Here is a 25,803-nt window from a genome sequence, read left to right as displayed (position 1 = left end):
GAGATATCATGCTCTGTTTGCCTCTGGGTGTGTGTTGGCCAATGGTCCTTGGAGGTGAGTCTTGTATTCCACCATCTTCCATCTTGTTCTCTGCTGAACATGGACGGGCTTCTCCTGAACCATTCTCGTTCCCTGTCCTGTAAAGTTCACAGTTGTACTGGGGTAGTTTTCTCCCTTCCTCTTCAAATTTCTATCTCTGGTCCTCCTGTTTGGGTCAGTGAGTTTCCTGCCAAACACGTTCTTCCAGAGCTTGTGGATGCATTCACTGTCCCTCTGCCAATAACTATTGTTCTATGTGGTGAGCCCTGGTCCAGAAAACCAAACTCTGCTCTTTGATACCAATTGAAAGCCCGCTGCTCATTCCTCATCCCTTCTTTTCTCAACTTGTGAAACTCCACCTCAAGAGATGTAAACACCTCCTATGCCCTCAGATGATTGAGTGTCCCACCCAGGACTGGAGATGCATTCTAGATTCTTACCCATTGTCAGCTTTTCAGAAGAGAATTCTATGCTTATTTAAGAGAAATTTTGATGAAGTTTAATTGTTTAAATACAAGAGTTCTTACTTAGCTTTATTAAATTTTTGCTTTCAAGACAAAGTAAATTCATTCTTCATATATATGTGTGTGTGTATATATATATATATATGTAGTGATTATATATTGTTTTAAGTGCTTTTTTCAGATTATGAATACTATATAGAAAAGATATTTAAAGCATATAAAACCCACTTTGAGGATTATCTCCAAATCAAGCTTAAAATTTAATTTGTAGGAAAATTAGAAGGAAACACCACAAAAAGTTATTAAACGACCTGTAACTCCCTACATACTTTCAATTTACAGAATGTAGTTAAGCCTCTAATTGTTTAAGTGTTTAACCCACAGATGCATGCCTTTTTTCTAGCTTTTTAGAAAATAAAGTCTGGCATTAATGTGGTGACTGTTCAAGTTCACAAAGCATGTGGTAGTTAATCATCGGCCCCATTGCCCTTTTCACATATGCAATAAAAGAGAATCATTGTCTACACTTCCATTCTCCTTCCTGATGCTCCTCAAATACTGATGTAAAAGTTTCAAAGTACAAGGACTGAACTGTAATGTTAAGGCTCCACTTTTAGGGCAGTAGCCCAAGATCAGAACAGAGGTGTCCTGAAGGTAGAGGGACCTGACATCCATCTCTCCTGGAAGAAAGTGGCTGATGTGCTCGGTCAGTGAGCTTGCCTGCCTCCTACTCCATAGCTTTCCTCTTTCTCTTGTAGCAAAACTAGGGGCAGTGAAGACATAAAAAGCTCCAAGAAACTCAGTGGTCTGTTTTCAGTTACCCTAAGATGCTAGAATATCAACCTGACCATAGAAAAACATGTAATATAATTTCCTAACCTTTATTTTGAATACCAGGGTGTCAAAAGTGGGATCAAATTCCTAGGACAAAAATAGACCTTCCAGTTCACTACAGCTCGTCCTTATGGCCTTGTAGGCAAGGAGGATTCCATCGAGGCCAGCTTGCTTGTGTGCTGGTGAGAAGGCCCAACCAATTCCATCTGCAGATTTCCTTGTGCTGGATGGATTATGGTTGGCCAGAATAGTCTCTTAGCTTATTATCAAGGAAATAGAGTCAGCCATCCCATGGATCAGTGAGCTTTGCTCTGCTGCCTGGCTAAAGAACTTGATACATTTATTTTTAAACACCATTCTTTGCTTCAGGACTTGACCTAGAAAATATCTGTTATTGATTTCAGTTGGACTAGAGACCAATTTATCAGTCTTTTTGGTAGAACAACTGAAGCCCCTAACACTTGAGACACTAGGAAACTGAGAAGCATGCCCTTGCTGTCTGGGCTGAACAGAATAACTTCCTAAGCTTGCAGGACTTTAGGAGCTTCCATGGGGCAGTGCTGTGAAGAGGAGGGTAGAGGGAAGGGCATCACTGATGAAGGGGTTCTTTACTCTGTCTCTCATGACTAGTCAATGGGAGGGGCTTAATGTACCAAATCACCAGTAGAAGAATTAGTGAATGATCCAACACGTTCATATAGGATGAAACCAAAGAGAGATCCACTGTTGCTCGTCACTAGCATGTTACTGTAAATATTCCTCAACAGCATATTGCAATAAATACACTTCACCAATAGAATATTGCAGTAAATACTCTAAAGCTTTTTGCTTTGCTTAATTTCATCAGTTTCATCCAGTATGTATTTGGCCTGTAAGAGCACAGAGGGAAGCTGAGATTTCATTATACAAGGTCCATTCAGCCAAACATAGGCTTTTTTGACATTCCGCTGAATTTGGAGCCAAGCCTTTCCGTTATTCTAACTTCTTACCCACTTCTGGGAGATGTGTCCAAACATATTTCTAAAACTTGAAACTAGCCCATGGCCTGAGCAACTGCAATTAGGATTTGGGGAAATTTAAAACTCACGTCCAAATGATAACATGACCCCTAAAAGAACAAATAAACTGACCCAATTGAACTCTGCTCAATGGTTTGAAAATGCAACCTCCAAGGGCATCGTTGGAGTCAAGGATGTCACGTGAGGCTCCCAGAGGGGTGCAAACAAGAAACTGATGATCTGAAGAATTTGCAAAGGTTTAGACCAGATTCTTGAGGAGCCAGCCTTACAGGAGATGGCAAATCCGGTTGTCAGCAGCACCTAGAAGTGCCCGAATCTTTGCTCTTTTCTAGAGCCACCCGCTGTGGGGCCTCCTTTCCAAGCACAGCTGACTCCCTGCGGGCTCCAGTTTCCCTCACTGAAAGGAGCCCGTGCATTCCCAGCAACCAAGCAACACCTCTGCAGACCACGGCCTGCGTCCTGCTGCGGCTGCGCTGCACCGGGAGGGCCGCGGCTCTCCCGCTGCACCCAGAGCCTCTGCAGTTCTCCGGAGGAAGGTTCGAGCGCCCGGTGGCGGTGGCGGCGAGGACGCCCACTGTCGCCGCTGTCCCGCACCCCTTGACCCCCGGCAAGCTTGGCCCTGGCTTTACAACGTTTATACGCAAGTCTCTCTTCAGGTTTGCTGGGCTGTCTACGAAAAGCACACGTTTTCTTTGTTAGCAAATGCACCATTTGCCAGCTGAGGGTTTTGCTTTGCACTGCTGGCGACTCCATCCCTGCCCTCGAGTTTGCTTTCTGACACCGCACAGGTTTTTTCTTCCCTCTCGGTTTTGGCATCTCGCGTGTTTTCTTCTAGTATCTGTCTCTCCCCTTCCCCGGCCTGGTCCTCGGCGATGCGAGCGCGAGCCCGAGCCCTCGGGTTAGAGACGGCGGCTCCTTTCCTTCGGGGTGGATTACCTTGAGGTCACTCGCTTTAGCTTCGCTCCTTTAAAGGGCCCCTGGGTGCTAACCTTTCCCCGTCTTTTATCAGTCCCGGGCCTTACTACCATCTTTCCAATTGTTCCTTCGGCTTTGTTGCAATCTCCCGGCCAAGAGAAGAGCAGCTGGTTCTGTCTGGGGGTCACTCTGCTCTCTCTCCAGGGGGCCCTTTCAGCATCTGCGTTGATTCTCTGAACATACCCTCACCAGGACCCGCACACATGTACACACACTCCCCTCTAGCTTGACTAATTGGCCATGGCTATCCTGGGGGTTTCTGTGGTTCTTAGAGGCCAGTGTGATTGAATTGGCACTTTGGGACTCTTAAACCGAGCACATTTAAAAGGTTGATTTAGAGGGAGCTTTGACAAAGGCTCTTTTAATTATTTTTTCCTCTGCTTTGCCAGTGCACAGTGCTGCAGTCTGTCAGAGGCCAGTCCCAGAATCATTAGGGGGCCAAGCCATTAGGTGTTCCTGCTTACTCTGCAAATATAACAGGCTTATCACGTAGAACTCTGTCTCCAGCTGGTTTAAAATGTAGGTGGTGCCAGTGGGTAGCAGCTGTTACAGGCTGGGGAGCCAGGAGACGATGGGGACGTTTTATGGCACAAGGAGGTCAAAGTTGACAACTCCGTACAGTATAATGTACCCTTCCATTCTTCGCCCTGGTGGCAAGGGCTCCGAAGGGCGACTGCCTCCCGGGGTCCCCAGATGCCACCTGGCCCTTGCCAGCCAGATCCCAGGCAGGCTTAGCCCTGGCTTTCAACAAGTGGGATCAAAACACTCAGTCACATTGCAGATAATGAATAATTCATACATTTGTAATTCAAATAGTCGTGGTGATGCATAATTCAAATGAAAAGTTGTTATTGCAAATGAGGGGAGAATGGATTCATTTCAGATATTTTTTTTTATTTTAAATTATTATTTTCCTTAGGTTTCAAGGTTGGAGCAGCCTCTATTTTTGCAGCTGTTTTATCTGAATTGGTGCTGGGCTTCGCGGCTTTGCCACAATGTTGATCAGAGAGGGGCAGTGCTTCCGGCTGGGATATTTCACCCAATAGCAAGGACTTTTTGCTTTTTTCGTCCTGAGAAATGGGGTTAGTATAGACAGTCTATTTGTTCTCTCTCTCCGCTTACTTCTCACCCCAACTATGTTAGGGAATTTTCTTTTTAAAACATTATATTATGAGACAATTATCATATGATTTCACTCGTATGTGGAATTTAAGAAACAAAACAGAGGAGCATAGGGGATGGGAGAGAAAAATGAGACAAAATCAGAGAAGGGGAAAAAAACCATAAGAGGCTGTTAATCATAGGAAACAAACTGAGGGTTGCTGGAGGGGAGATTATGGGGTAACTGGGTGTTGGACATTAAGGAGGGCGTGTGCTGTAAAGAGCACTGGGTGTTATATAAGACTCATGAGTCACTGACCTCTACCTCTGAAACTAATAATACACAGTATGTTAATTAATTGAATTTAAATTTAAAAAATAAATAAAAAGCTAAAAAACCCCATTATATTCTGAAAAGTTTCAACCATACACAAAAAGTAAGCAGAATAGTGTAATGCACTCCCATGTACACATCACCCAGTAATAGGAATGATCAAAACATCTCATTTATCCCCATCGGTTACTTTAAAGCAAATTCCACATCTCTAAAAAGAATCACTTCATCTGTTTCATCCAATACACTTCAGCATGTCAGCATCTCTTCTAGATGTTTAGAAGGATGGCCTGTATGGCTCATATCATACCCAAGGTCAGAAAAGACTCCTCATTGGTGACATGCTCCGGGGGCAGTCATGGCTTCATGGAAGTAGAGGGCAAGTAGCAACCCGGCCTCACCCCCAGTGACATCACATAGGAAACCAATCCCTTGAAGGAATGCCCTGACGTGCCCCCTCTCGCCTCCACCCCTCAGGCAGTGGCCCGGCATCATGGGAATTTGCCTTGTCTGCTTGTTGGTGGTAACACGACTCCCTTTCTCTTTGAGCTCATATCAAGTTTTTAAAGCCTCTCATACTAGCCTATGGTTGGGACATCAAGGAGCTAGATTTTTCACAAACAAGCTTCACTCATTTTTCATATTTTCAACACAAAGTAGGCTACAAAAGCTGTGGTCAGGATGATCAAAGTGTCCTGGAACAAAGAAAAGAGAGTCATTTTAAGAAAATGACTGGACATAATACTACTTAGTCATGCCCAGAAGAAGGTGAAGAATTTGTTTACCGTTTCTCATTTCTGTAATTCAGATAACGTGGCACCAAAAAACCCCCTCTCTAATTCTAACATTAAACATTGTTTGTAAGAGATGAGGCTTGCTCTCCATAATACATATGTTCCTGAGAAAACTAGATATATACTGTCCTGTTTTGTTTTGGTTTTTGGAGGGGAGGGGACAGTAAATAATTTCTGTTGAATCTGGAGTGCTTCACATGGATTTTGAAATAAATCTATTTGATAAACAGAGAACTCTTTTTAAAAATGAAAAAATACCTCTTCCCTTTCCTTCCTTCCTTCCATCCTTCTTGAACACTTTGAGCTCTAAATACGTTGTTAACTTAGTACATTTTGTAAATTTGGGTTTAGGTGCATCCAGTGTTTCTTGTTGGGATTTTGTTTTTCTAAACAGTGGCCTCACTGAATGCAGTAGCTGACATTGATCACACTGGGATAAAAGCACATCAATATTAGCAAAACACAAATGTCTTCCATTTGTCTTTGCACTTACTGTCTTACAAAAACCAGTGTTAATGGAAAGACGTTATTCTGTTGTACGATTGGAGGAGTCAAAGATCTGCTTGTCTTCATTGCTCTCTGCTTTCTGACCTGTTGCAGATGAAGATCAATTCGGAACATATTAAGATAAAACAGTTTTTACCTGGGAAAGGAGAGTGTTATAAGCATTTGACCCTTGAACAACTTAATGATTGGGGGCACTGACCCCGTCCCCCCCTTCAGTCAAAAAAAAATCTTTTTTTTTTAAAGATTTTACTTATTTATTTGGCAGAGAGAGAATGAGAGCGAGCATAAGCAGGGTGAGCAGCAGAGGGAGAGGAAGAAGCAGGCTCCCTGCTCAGCAGGGAGCTGGAGGCAGGGCTCTATCCCAGGACCCTGAGATCATGACCTGAGCCAAAGGCAGACACTTAACCAACTGAGCTGCCCAGGTGCCCTCCAAAATCTTCATATAACTTCGACTCCCCCAAACCTTAACTACTAATAGCCAATTGTTGATCTGGGTGGCTCAGCGGTTGAGCCTCTGCCTTAGGCCCAGGGCATGATCACGGAGTCCTGGGATCGAGTCCCTCATCCGGCTCCCTGCATGGAGCCTGCTACTCCCTCTGCCTGTGTCTCTGCCTCTCTTTCTGTCTCTCTCATGAATAAATAAATAAAATCTTTTAAAAAAAAGAAGCTTTATTGATAACATAAACATTCGATTAACACATAGATTGTATGTTACGTGTGTTACACATTGTATTCTTTCAATCAAGTATGCTAGAGAAAAGAAAACGTTATTAAGAAATGTTATTAAGAAAATGATAAGGAGGAGAAAGCAGTACTGTCTTGTATTTATCAAAACAATCCCTGTATAAGTTGACCTGTGCAGTTCAAACTCATGTTGCTCCAGGGCCAACTGTATTTCTAAAAGAGCAAATTATCCTAAGTACTTATGCGCCTCAGGTTGTGTAAGCATCACAGAACAGAGAGCTGGAGCAAGGGGACCGGACACACCATAGGGACTGGGATGGATCATGGAACTCAGTTGTGCCCGTGCATGGACACGTACGCACCCCCGTAGGACTAATGGCACATTCTTTGGAGTCACAGAGGAACAGACAGGTCCTCACACTTCCTTTCACAACACTTTTTGACCGACTCTTAGCCCACAGCCCCACCTTAGCTAGAGGTATTTCCTGCGTCCTGGGGTGAAGAGCAGGTGTGTAGCCAGCTCCAAAGCCGGGTTCCCATGCTGTACCAAACCATCATCTCAGCCTTAGATGGTTAGAACTCAGGGTCCTGGAGTCCTTCCTCTTGCACCTAAGCCCAACCTTAAAATTAGAACCTCGTATGTCCCTGGTGGTTGCTCTTTTGTGCTTTTGTACCTTGTCAGCTGGACTCCCAGTTTTGCCTGTGGAGCATCTGCGAGGAAAGGCTTCAACAGGACTCAGGTCCTGCTCACTTCAGCAGCCACCCTGGGCCTCCTGCCTGCTTTATTATCCTCCTTGAACTTCTGATGCTTTGATCTTGGATTCTTAGCTGTTCATTTTCTGCTTCTCAAATTCTGCTTGTTTTTGGAATACTTGAAATGCGACACTCTATTTTCTCCCCGTTCTTAAGCAATGGGCCGATCTAACACCAAAACATATTTTTCACTCATAGGTGCCAGCGGGGAGCATGAGCTCCTTTTTTGCTGATTGTCTGGTGATTTTCATACAAGATGAAATTTACTTCGGGGGATGGGTAAGGCCCTTCCAGTTCAGTTTAAAAATTGTGACCCTGTGCTTTGGTTGGGGACAAAAATAAAATTCTTATTACTATTCTAAAAGGGTGATTGATCCACAAGAGGGAGAGAGAGGAGCCCGGAGGGAGGCCTCCAGCCCCCTTATATCATAGTTCTGCTCTGAGCCCTCCCACCAACCACAGCAAGACACTTGCCTCATTTCTTGCTCTGCCCTGGTTCATGCCGAAAAACTTTAGAGTACATTTAAAACCTGGCAAATTCTAAAAACTTTCCCTTAGACAATGAGTTCTACTTTTTCTTTTTGTTAGGAAAGAACGTTCTTTTCCACTTTTCTGATGTACAAATTGGATTTAGTTATGGTAAAGCTTTAAAACACAGATGGATTTCGAAGGCCTACCAGCCACTTCTCAAGTTGGTGTTTCTGATTGTTCAAAAGATTCATGTCCCTATTGCCTCCGTTGACAAATAAGTTTACAAATCACCACAAATTCTCCATTTTCAGGGCTTAGCACGTACGCTCCTGAAGCAGAGACAGTGTCGCTTTTGTTGCTGTTGTTCTGTTTGGCTGTAATGTATGTAGCACATTGAGATTATAAGTATATTTCAGCTGAAAACATCAGTTTTTTTTAAAAAAAGTATTAGAAGAAATTATAAGCACTTGATCAAAACACAAATTCCAGAAAGAGACCAATTAACCCCAACATCCTGTATCAACACAGAACTGCAAGATGACCCGAGAGCATCGTATGCTATCAATTACACTGACACGTTCTAAAAAAAAAATAGGTCTGTAGGAGAAAATGCCTTAGTTCCTTTGTCAGTTCTCTTTTGACATTTTAAGAGTCTGCTTAACTCCCACATTAAGGTATGTAGGGCAGCATTAATCTATGTATCAACCTGTCTGTGATTTTAAAAGGCCAGGCAAAGAATACTCTTTACCCTGCCATTTTAGGACTAGTCTCTTCCTGTTGCTCTTTTGTTCTTGGAGACATTTGTGCTCTCTCTCACCCCTTGTGGCGCTGGGGACTGGCATGCTTCCCTGGACAGGCACCAGATTCGGGCAGGGTGAATGTTTCCTTCATGTAATCTGAGTGAGAACCAGAGTCAGTATTGCCGCAAGTTACACTAGACCAAGGATTACCAGGAGCAAAAGGAAATCAGGATCCATTATTTCAGAGTTCAGCCCATGAACCACTGATATGCTCGTCAGCATTTGACAGCACGGATAGGAAGATTTACAGGAAAAATCCAAGCCATTTGATTTGATCCAGGAAGGATTTTTTGGAGTTCTAGAGGGCGACATTAATGAATTTTGACTAAAAATAGAGTAACTCTTCCAAAAAGGGAGACTTTGGTCATCTTCCAAAATGATTGGGTCACCATATCGTAAGATAATACTTAAATGCAATTAGCTCCTTGTACTATCCAAAGTGTGTGCCAGAAACACATGATTACATCTCATTCATTATCACCTTTCCCAGCTCCTGGGCTGCTATAAACATCATTTTCTTCCAAGGTCAGCTGTAGTTACCTCACTGAGAACTGTCTAGGTATATTTAACTTTGGGGATGGGTCCAACATGCCACTTTAAAAGATGATCGTATTGTTTTTCCTGCTTTCCATTTCTGAAAAGGCGAGGCTTTGGCCAGTGGGTACTCGACATATCTGGCTGCAAATAGGTTACTGGGAGCCAGGCAATGTGGTGCCTAATTTCAGCATTCACTTAAGTAAAATTATTTATGACAGTCCCTACAGGTTTTTTTTTTTTTTTTCCTTTTCCTAAAGGGAGAGATGTGTCATCTCAGCCAGATTGAAGGAATATTTGCATTTAGTCTTAGCTACTAGTGCATTTGAAATACAGCCTTGAAGGTTTAAACTAGGCATGGTACGTACAAAATTGGATTAAATGTCCAGAAAATGGAAAGCGTTCATTTAAAACATCACTAAATCAAGTTTTCAAATAATCGCGTAGTTTAACATTTTTTTTTTTACACAAGCAGCTGAAACAACATCCGAAGAACCCTCAAAAATAATAGGGTCAATCTCTGTGCTATGTAGTTAATCACCTAAGCCACAGAAAACCTGCACGATGGTGATTTGAATGGAGAGAATTCTCATTTCTAATTGTCCAAGTTTGCATTGCAAGTTGGAAGTATTTTCCAGTGGGTTGGAGGAGGCAGAGAATCTGGACCATACTTTCTAAAAGGGCAAGGCAATGAGCAGCATGAAACATGGGCTCCAGTTTGGAAACTAATGGGAGTTCTAAAACCGTTACATGTCAGAGCTGAATGAGTCTTAGGGATCAGTTGTTTTAATGTCTCCTTAGTTGCACAGATTCTGCATACCACAGAAACAAAGGAAAGCTGGTGCAAGATAAGATCCTCTGACATGTTGTCCTCATTCATAGGTCAGAAAGTTCGGAGAACTGAGTTCTGCAGCAGAAACACAGAATGGGCTCTGTTGTCCACGCTGAAACAGAGCTGATGACTCCCTGCTTTCTTATCTAAAAGCTTTTTGTAATGAAATATCCCTTTTGATATTTATAAGACAGCCTGTTGAGTTTATCATTTATGTTGCATGGTTGTTGCTACTGAGTAAAAATAATTTTGTCTTATTAGACTTGATCTTGGTTAAGAAAATGAGATTGATGCAGACAATAACAAATAGAAGGGGGAAAGAGGTCACAACCTAACAGGAGGATAGATTTATAATACTCTCCATCTTTTTGTTAATTTTTCCTTTTAATTAGAAATTCCTAACAGATGTGATATTGGTTATATGGGGAAAATCGTTCTGGGAAAATAGCTTTTCTAAATGTGCAGAATCTGTGATGAGGGAGAGAGAGAATGAGAGAGAAAGAGAGGAAGAGAAAGAGAGAGAGACTGGCAGCATCGTATGGCTCCTGGGCCGAGGCAGCAGCAAGAAAAGTATATAGGGCCACACTTCTAATTATCCGCGAGTTCCCTATTTTCAAAGGGAGTAACTGTTACATACATTCATGTGGTCAAGAGGGGGTGAGTAAGTTTCCACAAGTCTGGTAATAGGAATGGAAATCAGGAGTTGGAATACTGGCATTTCTGAATGTCAGACCAGGGCTCAGATGCTCAGGAAGTCACTTCTGTCTTGCTTGTGTTGCAGGATCAATGACCCAGCAGAACCTATTCGACTTAAATTTTATAAAGAACTTTTTTACTCTCTCACCCATGGAATAAATGGAGAGACTTATTCAGGAAGTTAAATGCTCTGATTAGAGCCTGTGCTGTTTCATTGTGAGAGGGACAGGGACAGAAAGTCTGGCCTCTCAGAGTGCTCCCTAGCTTGGTTATGGCAGTGGTTCTCAAAATGGAATCTGTGGACCTCTGGGGTTCCCTGAGCCTTTTAAGAAAGATTCGTGAGTTCAAAATTTTATAACACAGATGTCATTTCCTTTCTTCATTGGATTCACTTTTGCGTTCACCAATGAGTAATGGTGGTGGGTACCACTGCTGAGACCTCAAGTCAAGTCACCTGTGCAACTGACATCATGTTGGTTATTGTCATGCATTTGTTTTTAAAATATGCTAGTTTCACTTAAGAATGCCTCACAAAGCAGTAAAAAGTATTAATTGCCTTAATTTTGATCCTCAGTTACAGGTCTTATTAGTATTTTGACAAAATGGGAAGTATACATAGAGCCCTTCTGCTATATTCATAAGTACCACGTGGGCTTCAGAAAAACACATGGGTAGGTGGGTTGTGAGCTTAACTAGCTGCTCCTTTTATGGAATACCACTTTTCCTTGAAAGAATGACTGACAAGCAAACATTGGTTATTCTGACTCAGACACATGGCAGATATTTTCTTACAAATGAACTAGGGAAGCTTTCATTTCAAGGAAAATAAATGACAGTATTTGTTGCCAATGATAAAATGCAAACTTTCCAGTGAAAATCAGGTGTTTAAAAAAATTGAATCTTCCACTGTGGACTTGAGAGCTTCCCTACACTCCAGCTTTTCTGAGGAGATTTGTAGTGATATTGACAAATTTAACTTTAGGGGCTATTATATAGTGAAAAGTGCCAACATTTGGAGGAGCTAACTCATGATGTTACAAAATCATGTATGGGTCATAGTGAAACAGAGTCCAATGGAGTTCAAAGTAACAGAATATGAAGGCCATCCATCATGGATTCTGATTTCATTTGCTAACCTTTTTAAAAGAAACTACCACTTGTTGAGCTTTGGTATGCTATCAGAGGAAGAGCCACAGTTATCTGAAAAATTCGTATCTCTTCCAACTTCATATCTGTATAGAGCTTGATTTTCTTTACATATTTCAACCAAAGCAACATATCACAACAGATTGAACGCAGAAGAAGACATGAGGACCTGGATAGTCATAAGGAGATTTGCAAAAATGTGCATCTCTCACTCATTTTTTAAAAATCATGGTTATTCTTTGTGAAAATGTTATTTATGTAAACATTCAATGCTGCTATTATGATTTTAAATGAGTTAATCAATAGTTTAACAATTTCCCAGTTTTATTTTATTTTATTCTATTTTAAGAATTGTATTTATTTATTTGAAAGAGAGAGAGAGAGAGAGCATGACTGTGGAGGAGAGGCAGGATCTTTGTCTGAGTAGGGCCCCCGACTCGGAAATCAATCCCAGGGATTGTGACCAGAGCCCAAGATCAACTTAACCAACTGAGTCACCCAGGCCCAACAATTTCCCAGTTTAAATCATAAAACATCAAAGATTGATATGTCTAATCTACATAAACAAAAGCTATTTGGGGGTCTCAATAATTTTTTAATGTAAAAGGGTTCTGGAGATTAAAAAATATTGGTAACTGCTGGTGTACGCTTAGAGTGCCAACTACAGGTTAGAGTAAGGGGCTCCTGGTGCCTTTAGGGATGATAGAAACACCCTGGGAAGTTATCAAAAGTGAGGCAAGAATTTGGGGATTGTGGAGATCAAGAAGAGATTCATTGAAACATGAGTTAATTACATACATAAACAGCTAAGGTGCAGGGATGAATCAGGTCACTGATTGAAAATAAAGACAACATAAATAGTAGTAGGTAACTTTTTATTTTTTATTTTTTTATTTTTTATTTTATTTTTATTTTTATTTTTTTTAGTAGGTAACTTTAAAAAGGCTCCTGTCCCCTCATTGGACCTAAAAGACTTTCCTAGCTCTCCATTAAAAAAAAAAAAAAAAAAAAAAGAATAGTGATCAAAAGAGCAGATCCTAGGGACGCCTGGGTGGCTCAGTGGTTGAGGTCTGCCTTTGGTTCAGGGTGTGATCCTGGGGTCCTGGGATTGAGTATTGCATTGGGCTTCCCACAGGGAGCCTGCTTCTGCCTCTGCCTGTGTCTCTGCCTTTCTCTCTGTGTCTCTCATGAATAAATAAATAAAAATCTTAAAAAAAAAAAAAAGAGTAGATCCTAAATGAACAGACTCTCGGTTGGAATGTCAGCAAGCCTACCTTGTTAGTTATGTAACCCAGGCAGATCCTAGTGGCCACCTCAGTTTCCCTATCTGTAAAATGAGATAATAATGCATAGAGTTAGGTACAAAAGTGTGACATTGCAGTCTTCTGTACCCGACCTAGTGCCTGGTGCATGGTAAATGTTCAGTGGATATTAATATTAGCAGGTCAATTAAACACACACACACAGAGACACACGCACTACAAGAATGTGAAATACTTAAGAAAACAAAAGTTAACAGCAAACAGAGCTGTCATAACTATGGCAAATGGTGGCCCTACCTCATCCAGAACGGGGATTTTTAAACTGTGAAGCTTCTGGGCCCTAATAGTTGAGTTCTGGGAGGGATTCTGTGGCTTCTTTGCCCTCTGACTGTCACTGATGCACCCCCTCCCTATGCCCTCCCTGGAGACTATTCTAATCAGCAACTAAGCAAGTGACAACAAAAGAAGTTTTATATTGAAAAAAAAAAAAAAAAAAAAAAAAAAGGAAGGTGAGCGAACCAAAAGGAAAGTTCTCGAGTTTCCTGGACACAGCTCTTTCTTTTCTCAATCCAGCTTCTGCTGGCAGTATGCTAGTGGTCTCTTTTCTTTGCAGTCAGGGATTTTAATGGCCTTTAAAAAAAAGTACTAGGTTTCCCTTCTCTGCTCATTAGTGTGCATTTCCTAGGCCTCCCTGCTGTAGTTCACCAAACAGACACAGGACACAAGATCACAGGAGATTCTTTTCCCAGAAACAGGGGCTGTTTTCTGCTTTCCGTGCATTTTTGGTCAGCTTGCCCTGCAGAAGCAAACTCGGTCACGAGTCCTTCCTGCTCCAGGGGAGCCTGGAGGTGGAGTGTGCTGCACCCAGAGCCTGCCAGGTGGGGTGCTGACCTTCACCTGCTGCACCACCCTGGACGAGCTACCTACTTCGTGCTTGGGGCTTCACATCTGCTAGAACATGCCAGCAGAGTCCTCTTATCCTTACTCCTAGCCCTGCCAGCTCAGAGCACTTGCTGCTGCTGCTTCTTCTTCTTAAAGATTTATTTATTTTTTAGAGAGAGAGAGACAGAGAGGGAGTGAGTGCACACTCTGGGGGCAGGGGCAGAGGGAGAGGGAGAGACAATCTCAAGCTGACTCCATGCTGAGGGTGGAGCCCCACAAGGGGCTCGATTCCATGACCCTGAGATTACAATCTGAGCCAAAACCAAGAGTGGAGGCTTCACTGACTTTACCACACAGGTGCCCGTCAGAGCACACTTCAGAGTGGAAGTGTGTGCCTGTTTTAGCCTCTTTGGCTGTAAGACCAGAAACCCAACTTGAACTAGTGTAGACACAGGACTTGGATGCTTTCTTCAGGCTTCACATCACTCTTTTTTTTTGTTTTTAAACTTCTTTTAAATCTTGATTCCAAATTAATTTTTTTCCTGAATAAGCATTTTAATAAGTCTTTTTTTTCCCTGAATGAGCATTAATCCGAAATTTTCCTGAATAAGTATAAAGCACGTGCAATGTTCTTTTGGCATTCTGCAAGGATAAGTGTTCTGTGTGGCCAAGAACCGATTTATGCAAGTACCAAATTTACTACAAAAAGTTTTTTAGGTAGTGTACAAAATAGGAGTGGTTGAGGGCTAATGATAAGTTTATGTTCTTCTAGATGTGTTTGGGAACATTTGTTAGGATCAGACTCATCACCAAGTGCAGAAAATCCGAAGTAAGTTCACTGGCGATGCATACCCCTTCACTAGGAGAAGCAAAAGAGACAGGATTTCAGAAGCTGAGAAAATCCTGGCTGAGTTGTAGAGAGAGACAGAAACCACAGCCTGTGTCAGTTTTGCAGTGACAAGGATCAGGCTCCTTTTGTCTTGTAGCTTTACCATGAATGGCCACCATTCTCAAGGTCATGTCATGGTCTAGACATACCTTTAGCCTCTATGCTTGCATTCTAGGCTTGCAGAAGGAGCAGGAGGTCCCATATAGCACTTCAGATTGCATCCCTTTGGCTAGAACTCAGTCACATGGTTATATCTAGCAGCAAGAGAGTCTGGAAAATGCAGTTTTTATTCCAGGCAATCATGTACAGGCTAAAAATGGGAGAAGTTTCTGTTACAATAGAGAAGGGAGAAACAGATAATGGTGTTGCAGGAATTCTCTGCATTGGGTGCTGGCAATTCTGGGTCACATAGATTCGAAGGATGAGGAGGTGAATCAGATGAAGAGTGGTGGGCAGCAAAGCAAAGTTGATTGAGCAAGAGTATAAAGCTCCTGGAGCAAGAGGGAGCTTTTTAAGTGTAGGGGTTTTTATGAGCTCTTTTTTGCAGAACTATCTATCTTCAGTGATCAGGGTGTGTTGAGTCATGCCAATCGGGGCTTTGGTCACATATCTGCATACCTATTAGGTTCATTTCCACGTGCTGATGGTCTTTTTGGATGACATCTGGGGGCTTATGTCTTTACTGCCCTCTCCCTGTGATAGGGACATGTGTCTTGTAGTTAACTGTCTTATTTCAGGATATTTCAGAAGTCATTTCTGCAAAGGCTGCAAAGCGGAATGCTAGTGTACTCCTGCAAAACAGGATGTCAACGCTATTTTATCTTAGCTGTCCTGACCCCATATTTTCTTGTTGGGGACCCTGGCCCTGACTACCGACCTGTCCAACTCACTCCTAACATTGGGAGGCAAGTAACAGCCTCTGCCACCAATAGTTTTATGCTGATCTCACCATGGAGATGGAGAGGTATTATGGACTAAACAAAAGATTGGCAAATATTACTGTAAAGGGCCAAATAGCAGATATTTTAGGCTTTGCTGCCATATTGTCTGTGGGCAGCTACTCAACTCTCCTGTTGTAGTGAAAGCATTCTTGAACCATACATAGTGGAATGTATGTAGCTGAATTTGGCACTTGGGCCTTAGTTTGTCTTCTCCTGGACTAAACAAGCAATAATACTAATACTATTTATTTTCCATTTATTGTATATGTGCTAGGCACTGTGCTGAACACCTCACCAGCATTTTCCTGACTATTCTTTTCAAAAACTAGGTGAACTACATATTATCATCATCATCATCACCAGTTTTGTCTATGAGGAAAGTGAGGCTCAGAGAAGCTAAGTGACTTGTTCAAGGTTGTTTGGCTTGTAAGTGGCAGATGGATTTTGAATGAAGACCTTGACTGTGCAGCTCACTCTGACTCCGCTCCCCAAGAAAGTCTGGGCAAGGGAGTAATCAGAGCCTGTGACTGTAGATTTGCTCCAAGATGGTGGATTTAAAGGGCACAAAAGACTTAAATAATGTTTAACAGCTTAGCATTTAGTTAGCAAAAATTATTAGTTAAAATGGGAAGAAGTTACATAAAGGTTGTTGATAAGAAAACTCATTATGAACCATTGTTGATTTGAGGGCTGCTGTAAGTGCTCTCCTGGTTACCCTAACTTCTTTGAATCAGGTTAACTCAGTATATATAGATATTGGTGGGGGATATGGGTGGGAGGACACAATAGCAGGAAGGTGTATGTTGGTCGGGACCATTGTATACTGCCATATGACCATGATGCATGTGTGGCCCTATGTGGCTGTGCAGTATATAATCTGCACTGTGGTATGTGGTGGTCTTAGTATTGGGTGAGATCAGAAGGAGACAGGATTTCAGAAGCTAAGAAAAGCCTGATTGAGCTGGACAGGGAGACAGAAACTTCAGCCTTTGTCAGTGGAGGCCAGAGTCCAGGTGAGCTGTTTTTAAATAAAGGGAGAGATATTTGAGTGGGAGGAGAGATAAAGGAGAAAGTGCCCCCAGCCCTTGCTGTTGGGGAAATGCTTAAACCCATTTCATTCATTTAACCCATTGAATGTTGAAAGTTTTCCTTCTCTGTAGGTAACTGGCAAGTCTATTTTTCAGCATCTAGCAGCTTTAAATGACATATGAACAGATCTCCCCAGAATGATACTGTCTCCAGGGAGAGCTTTTCAGCTAAGCAAAGCATGGATTTCCTCTGCTGGAGTACTCTGGCTTTGCCCCCACAAGATCCAGAGTTCCTTTCCAGCTCCTTTATGACTCCTGGAAAACCACCTGATTTCTCAAATCAAGCATAATTTATTAGGAAATCTTGCCATTTGCAACAACATGAGTGGATCTTGAGAATATTACGCCAACTGAAATAAGAAAGACAAATACTGTATGACCTCATTTATATGTGGAATCTAAAAAAACCCCAAATTTAGAGATACAGAAAACAGATTGGTGGTTGCCAGAAGCAGGGGCTGAGGAATTGAGTGAAGGTGGTGAAAATGTACAAACTCCTAATTATAAGATACATAATAAGTCCTGGGAATGTAATGTGTAATATGGTGACTATAGTTGATAATATTGTATTGTATATTTGAAAGTTGCTAAAGGAGTAGATTTGAAAAGATCTCATTGAAAGGAAAAGAATCTGTAACTATGTGAACTGATGGATGTTAATGAAACTTAGAGCAGTAGTCAAATCATTGTGGCAAAATATACACATAGCGGGATCCCTGGGTGGCTCAGCGGTTTAGCACCTGCCTTCAGCCCAGGGCGTGATCCTGGAGTCCCGGGATCGAGTCCCACGTTGGGCTCCCTACCATGGAGCCTGCTTCTCCCTCTGCCTGTGTCTCTGCCCGTCTCTCTCTGTGTGTCTCTCATGAATAAATAAATAAAATCCTTTTAAAAAAATATACACATAGCAAATCATTATGTTGTACATCTTAAACTAATATAATGTTATATGTCAATTATATATCAATAAAACTGGGAAAATTTTTAAACAGATAAGCCTAAAGAAGGATAAGTTATTATTGATACAATATTAATAATCTGAACAATACATGTGTTTTTCAGAGCAGTTGTATATGCATTATCTGATTTGATGTTCATAGAAACTCTGAAGGGAAAGGATGACCAAAATAAAACTGACACATGTTGACCTTGGATGCTATAGGTGTGACTGACTGAATACTTTGATGAATACTATCTTGTTCAGTCCTTCGGCTATTGGGGGTAGTAGGTCATTATAGTGTGCCCATTTTACAGAGTTGGAGAAGCAGACACAGAGAGTAAAGTAATTTGCCCAGGGCCATACAACTCTCAACTGGCTTGTGCTATTGCCAGAACTTGAACTCAGTCTTCTGAACTCAGTTTCACTGCTCCTGTCACTTTTGCTCAGCTATGGGTCCTTATAGAGGGTATGACAAGGGAGTCAACACTAGTAGGTTGAACTTCTGAAGACAACAGATTCTATCTAAACATATGAGGATGCCCGATACCCCTCTTTATTAATATAGATCTGTCTTCATGATGGAACAATGAAATTACCCAAGAAACATCTGTTCGTGTATTCCTTCATATATTCAGCTGATATTTATTGAGAGATGGGCTCTGTTGAGATGTTGGGGATAAGAATAAGAAGGCTAACATCTAGCCACTGCTTATCAGCAAGACCATATGAGCACTTAAAGGTTGGCATCCATTTTGGTGGGTTGGTGTTCATGTCATATCTATTGTTAAATATTTCTTAAAGATTTATTTATTTACTTTAGAAAGAGAGAGCATGAGTGGGAGGGGCAGAGGGACAGGGAGAGAGAATCTCAAGTAGACACTGCACTGAGTGAGGAGCCCGCTGTGGGGCTGAGATCAGAACCTGAGCTGAAACCACAAGTCGGATGCTCAACCAACTACATCACCCAGATGCTCCTGTTGTTAAATATTTTGAATACTACCACTAGATACAGCAATAAATAAATTCCTGCCCTTGTGAACCATATATCTTCATTTGACAAGAGTCAATTAAAAAAAGCAGCTAAAAAAAAGCAGCTAATAAACAAGTCAGACAGTGATAAGAGTCATAACACAAGTAAAACAGAGTGATATTATGAACATAGCACCTTTTCTGCTTTTTATCTTGTATTTAGTTTGCTTTACAAAGATATTTGATTTTGAATTGAATGAATGTAAATAGAAGTTAAATGCAAATTGAATAAATAACAACAACAATCTATGATGCTGTGTTGGAGGCTAATGGAGATTGGGGATAATGAAAAGGTGATATTTAAACTGGGATCTAATGTCAGGAAGGAGCCAGCCTCCGAGAGAAAGGCTTCTTGTGTAGAAAGAACAGCTCCTGTGAGGCTTCTACATGGGAATAAGGTTGGTATGTTTGGGGAATGGAAAGAAGCCCGGGGTGTCAGAGCACAGTGGGTGAGGGACAGACAGGTGTACACAGGAGGTTGGAAGGGAGGACATGGCTGATTCATGCAGGACTTTCAAAATGTTTGAATTTATTGTTAAGTTTCAAGGAAGCCTTTGAAGGCTTTTTAATAGGAGAGAGCCATGGTCCTATTTGTGTTCTTAAAAGGTCATGTTGGTTGAAATATGGAGAATAGATTCTCAGGGGGCAAGGTGGGATGCAGAGAGACCGGATGGGAAGTTTTTTACAATAGTCTGGAGATCGATGGCCTGGGCTATGCACATAACCATAGCAAGGAGGGAAGTGGTTTGCTTTAGGATATATTTTAGTTATGGAGTCGACAGTTAACTTGGATGTGTTAAAAATGGGGAGGAGTCAAGTTTGCTTCCTAAGTTTCTGGCCTGAACAATGGAGATTAAAAAGACTAGGGAAAAGCAAATTTTACATGAAATTCTGCTTCGGGGGCACCCATGTGGCTCAGTGGTTGAACATCTGCCTTTGGGTCAGGTCTTGATCCCGGGGTCCTGGGTTCAAGTCCCACAGGGAGCCTGCTTCTTCCTCTGCCTATGTCTCTGCCTCTATCTCCGTGTCTGTCATGAATAAATAAAATCTTTAAAAAAATAAATTCTGATTTGGACATGTTAAGTTTGAGATGACTATTGAATGCTGGGCGTTTAAATCAGTACACTTTCATGTGCAAGACCCGTGGTATGCAGTGAACCACATACATAGCATAATGAAAACCATCGTCAGAGGATTAGAAAGGATTTCTTAAGGCTCTGGAAGTGTGATTAAGTATGAACTTCCAAGGAAACTCTAAGGTGATTATTAATGTTGGAACCTAAGATTTGTGCAGGAGACTAATAGAAGGTGCAAAGGGGAGGCAGGTGAGAGCCAGCTCATAGAAGACCCTGTAGGGAGATGATGGAAAACTATTGAAGGGATTTGAGTAGGGAATGATGTGACCACACTGAATTTTTCAAAGATAATTCTGGAACATTATGCAGAGGAGATTGGAGGGGAGTGAGGCTGGAACAGGGTGAACAATGAAGATTTACTGCCAACAATCCAGGTGGGAGACGATGAAGGCTGGAACTCAGCCAGTGACCCTGTACAAGAAGAGGAGGGAGCAGATTCAAAAGATATTCAAAAGACAGATTCGATTGTACTTGGGGATTTTCTGGCTGTGAGAGTAGGAGATGAGTCCTCACTGGGTCAGTTTTTCTAGCCTGAGTGCCTGAGTAGATGTGGGGGCCATTAAATGGGATCCAGAGCACTGGTCCTTGAGGCCTGGGTGGATATGACCCTATCTTGTTTTTTTCTGTGCCAACCCCAGAGCCCCTTTTCAGTGTGAGAAGCTGATTTGCTTTAGCACTTCCTCTAAGCACTTCCTCATTCAAGAAAGCCTTGTTGAATGAATTTCTAGAGAGCTAGGGTCCTACCAGGGGAAATGTCAACACTGAAGGGGTAGACATTCAGGCAACTTGGTAGGTGGCAGGAAAACCAAAAATCAGGGGACCAGCAGAACCAGCAGAGTAGAAAGTGAGGGAATGGCCAGAGGCAGGATGAAATGCCAAGGAGACATAAAATGAAGTAGGGACTTACAAGTATTCTCTGGATCAGGGCATCAGCAGTATTGGTAGCCAGCATGGTTTCAGTGGTGTGGTGAAGGTGCAAGTCAGGTGATGGGTGGAGGGACAAACAGGACAGGAAGTGGAAAATACTCAGTTAAAAAACTTGTGGGCAGTGTGGTCAGAGAATTGAGAGATTTCCCACCCAGTTTTTCGATTTTCTCTGTGAATTAGGAGGAGGCAGACAATGTCCTGAACTTGAGGAAGCCGCATGGAGGATTAAGATCAGTGGTGATTCGTAAAGACAGGGAGTTTTAAAAACTCAACTCTGAGAAACAGAAGACATTGGTTCTCACTTCGCTCTCATCCTGACCTCTAGAATTATCCCTCAGGGAACAACCTCTCTGCCCAAGAGACTTGAGTTAGAACTCCAGTTCACTGATGTGTGGATATGTGAACGCCTCTCCCTCCAGTCACAGAATGATTCTCAGTCAGAACTCAGAATTAATCCTGTGAGAGAGCCCTGGCTCTTGGCATTGAGCTTGGCACCATCAGACTTCCATTCCAGTTAGTATTCCAGGTCAGCCCAGTTGGTTGTTTTCAATTTGTACAGTTGATTTGCTTTAGCACTTCTATTAAACACAAAAGAGCTTGGATTTGGGACCCCTAGCCATTGCTCACACCAGCGGAGACTGGGGAGGGCTGTGAGGCATTCTAAGTGCTGCCCTTCAGAAAGAGATGTTAAACTTGTGTTTCTCCTGATAGATGTTGGTAGCTGTCCAGAGAAAAGTTAAAGTTCCCATTGCTTTTTCCAGAAAGAGTAATGGGGAGCCCTTGTGTTCCAGCCAACAATCCCTCTTCTCAATAAAACAAATAGGTTCTAATGTTGGCAGCTTTCTGAGCTGTTGCTGAGAACATAAAGGCTGCTCTGTCTTTTTCTGTGGTAAATATACAGCAAGTATTTAACTCATTACTAGATAAATCACACTGAGATGGATCAGAGTGTCTGGTACTGGTTTCTATTTTTTTTAAAAACATTGATTAATATTCCTCCTTTTTAAAAAAAATGTTCCTTTCCCCCAACTTTACTGAGGTATAATTGACAAGCAGAATTATAATATATTTAAAGTGTGCAAAGTGGTGGTTTGGTTAAGTTTCTACTTTTGTTTTTTTACTAACTCAGTCCCTTAAAGAGACACAAATAAACATATTTAGTAATAGCAACTTAAATAAGGTAACTAGAGAAATGATATGGTTAAAGAAAAGATGTGGTGAGGTTCTAAGCCTCACCCAGTGGTCTGGTGCTCCTCTGTATTTCCCTGCTCTAATGGGCCAGGTGGGCCATAGACTCACCCTGGCTGATGAGACGAGGGACAGAAGTGAGCTAAGCCATTTCTAGATTTGACACTTAAAATCATCCTGCAGGATTCTCTAGCTTTCTTTCTCCATTTGATAATGACCATGGAGGTCACGTGTTCCGTGTATTTAAGATAGAACACAGCCACCTATCCATATCAGACATTATGTGATCAAGAAATAAAGGTTTACTGTGTTAAGTTATTGAAACTTCTGGGTTTTATTGTTACTGTAGCAAGACCTATCTTAGCCTATCAAATGATATCACTTTATCAGGAAAAACAAGGTCTTCTATGAGTCCCTGGAGTTAGCTGACATGAAGTGAGACAGGGGGGTATACCTATCTCAGAGCTGTCTGCAAAGATCTGCCTTGCCTTAAGATCATACTTTATATGCCTGTAGAAATTTCCAGAGGTCTTTACATTGAGTAATTGTGGATCATAGCCTCCAATAATAGGTTTCTGACAAGAAAGCAAGGCTGCTTTCCTTTAAGGCTACAACTTGATGGTGGTCAAAAGAATGACAGTTTATGTATAATTTACTCAGGTGGAGTTTCCCAACGCTGCTCTAGGTATGAGTAAACTGCAGTTGTGATCATAGTAAGTAAGCTGTTATGGTTTTTTTTTTATATCTTTTTGCTGCCTTCTGGGGCGGAGGCTGGGAAAATCTCTTCAAGCGTTATTGGTGAGGGATGTGTGGGGAGATGTTCTCTAGAGAAAGCCTGACATGTAGTAATAAACAAGTCAGGCTGGGCAGCCCCGGTGGCCCAGCGCTTTAGCGCCGTCTTGGGCCTGGGGTGTGATCCTGGAGACCCGGGATGGAGTCCCAAGTCGGGCTCCCTGCATGGAGCCTGCTTCTCCCTTTGCCTGTGTCTCTGCCTCTCTCTCTGTGTGTGTCTGTCATGAATGAATGAATAAATAAATAAATAAATAAATAAATAAATAAATAAATAAATCTGAAAAAAACAAAAACAAGTCGGGTCATCTATAGCTATCACATGGCATGCCCCAATTTTCTCCTTGTCAGTTTTAAGATTTTCTTTATTTATTCATGAGAGACACACAGATAGAGGCAGAGACATAGGCAGAGGGAGAAGCAGGCTCTCTGAGGGGAGCCTGATGCGGGACTCAATCTCAAGACCCCAGGATCGCAACCTGAACCAAAGGCAGATGCTCAACCACTGAGCCACCCAGGTGCTCCAGGTCCTACCATTTCTGCCAGGTGTTCCTTCCCACTCAGCCTGGATCTCGCTGCAACCGAGTACATCTGAAGGACCATCTGTAGCTGGGCATTCAGGAAGGAGATAAAACAAAACCACTATATTGGAAATATGTTTACGCCTCTTCTTAATTTCTTTGGGTAGTATCTACTGACTGTCCACTAAGAAAGAGGAAGGGTTTTGTCTCCTTACAATTATTATTTCCCACAATTAACCTTCCCCATGACAGTTGTACTATATTTGCTGGGGAGGAAGGAAGAGGTGAACACGGACCCCCATCCCACTGGCGGTCCTTCCCACAGTTACCCTAATGGCTGCCCTCTGTCCACTCCTGTTCTCTACGGGGCGACTCAGAGCTTGGTGGGTCTTGAAGCTCATGTCAGTCAAGGGTCTTGTCAGGAAAACAGAACTCGTGCCAGGTGGTCCTATAGAGGGAATTTAATTAGGAATTAATTACAAAGATCTTAGGGGAGCTGACAGATATAATAGGACGATGAAGCAACTCAAATTTTAGAACAAGAGGCACATGAGGGCAAGAGATTTTCAGAGTTTAGCAGCTCAGGGTCTCCCTTGCTGGATGCTGGAAGACCAGAGTCGGGTGACTCCAGCGGAGCAAAGCCTCCTGGTGGGCAGTGGATCCATAGATGTAGCTATGGATGGAGAGCAGAGTAAGAGAGGGAGAAGTACCCAACCTTCCTCCTTCCTCCCCCAAATGTGTGGGAATTCCAACTCTCAGTATCTTGGAGTATGACCTCACTTGAAATGAAATCGAGTCACTGAAGATGTGATTAGTTAGGTGAAAATGAAGAAGTACTGGAACAGGGTGGGTCTTTAGTCTGTCTACTGGGGCTGGTGTCCTTCTAAGAAGAGGAAAGATGCAGAGACACACAGGAAGAACACCTTGTAACAGCAGAGGCAGAAATGAGAGTCCTGCATCTATGAGGCAGGAAGGACAGAGGATGGCTCATTGTCACCAGAAGCTAGGAGAGAAGCATGTACAGATTCTCCATCACAGACCTCAGAGGGAACCAACCCTGCTGATACCTTGATTTGACCTTCTAGCTTCCAGAACTGTGAGAAAGTATATTTGTGTTGTTCTGAGTCACCCAGTTTGCAGTACTTTGTTGCGACAGCCCTAGGAAACTAATACAGATGAGCAGAGCTTCTGGAAGGAATGCTCTCACCACTTAGGTGTACTCTCGGCTACTACTTTCTCAGCGATGTTTTTGTATGAGTGTGATCCCATATACACCCTGGTGTTCAAAAATATGCCAACATCTCTGGTCCACACAGTACTGTTATGGATTTATTCTATTTTGTTTAAGTGTCATTTAAATGGAATCAATTCCATGAAGAAGAGAAAGAAAACATAGGCACCCAACCTGCCATCCTAAAGCAGAGCCCTACTGCCTGACTTGGCCAGGTTCAATGATCGGGGCACCCTTATCTCCTCCTGCCCAGTGATGGGGTCTTCCAATCACACGAACTGTGCATAGAGAGCATATCAAATACAAAACAAGGACTTGGGTAAAGAAATCACTACAGTCCCACACTGGGCTCCCCATTCAGTGGTGAGCCTGCCTTTCCCTCTCCCTCTGCTGTCCCCTGACTCCCACTTGGGCTCGCTCTCTCCTTCTCAAATAAAGAAATAAGATCTTTAAAAAAAGAAAGAAAAAGAAGAAATCACTACATCCACTTTATCGAAGATAGAACCTTTGAATTTTTACATACTGATTGATAGAATTATCAAAATAATTGGAATGCTAGGACTTATCTATAAAGACATATATCCTATCCATAAGAGACCCAGGATGCCTTTTCTTAAGCTTTTATATTATCAACTTTTCATAGTTTATTGTTAATGATTTTGAGAATATTAATTAGTGTTCTTCATAAATAACTAGTGTTGGATAATATCTTTTGCTCTTCCTAATCACTAACCAAATTCTGTGTTTCTAGAACTTCTAAGAATTTATAACAAGCAAAGAGTGATGAAAACAACCACAAACACAAAACCCACGGGGCACAAACAGCCTGAGACATGACCACTGGCACTGAGCAAAATGACTAGTTAATGCGCCTATAACCCTCCAGTTTTGAAGGGGCCACAGAACCAGGCAAGTTAAAAACTCCAGAATGTTCTTATCATGGGTACTGAATCAGCATTTGGTAATCGCTTCAGATATCCTTGTCTTTTGGGAAAAATAA

At 42.1% G+C, this 25,803-nt stretch overlaps 1 long non-coding RNA gene across 1 annotated transcript; it reads left to right on the top strand.

Moving 5' to 3' along the window:
- On the top strand, positions 1 to 25,803 carry LOC144313418 (uncharacterized). The gene is made up of 3 exons (XR_013379073.1): positions 1 to 54; positions 7,703 to 7,783; positions 25,555 to 25,803. It is a non-coding gene; the product is annotated as an uncharacterized LOC144313418 (long non-coding RNA).

The sequence above is a fragment of the Canis aureus genome, chromosome 1 (genome assembly GCF_053574225.1).
Source record: "Canis aureus isolate CA01 chromosome 1, VMU_Caureus_v.1.0, whole genome shotgun sequence".
Classification (NCBI taxonomy): domain Eukaryota; kingdom Metazoa; phylum Chordata; class Mammalia; order Carnivora; family Canidae; genus Canis; species Canis aureus.
This window is presented reverse-complemented; position numbering and strand designations above follow the sequence as displayed.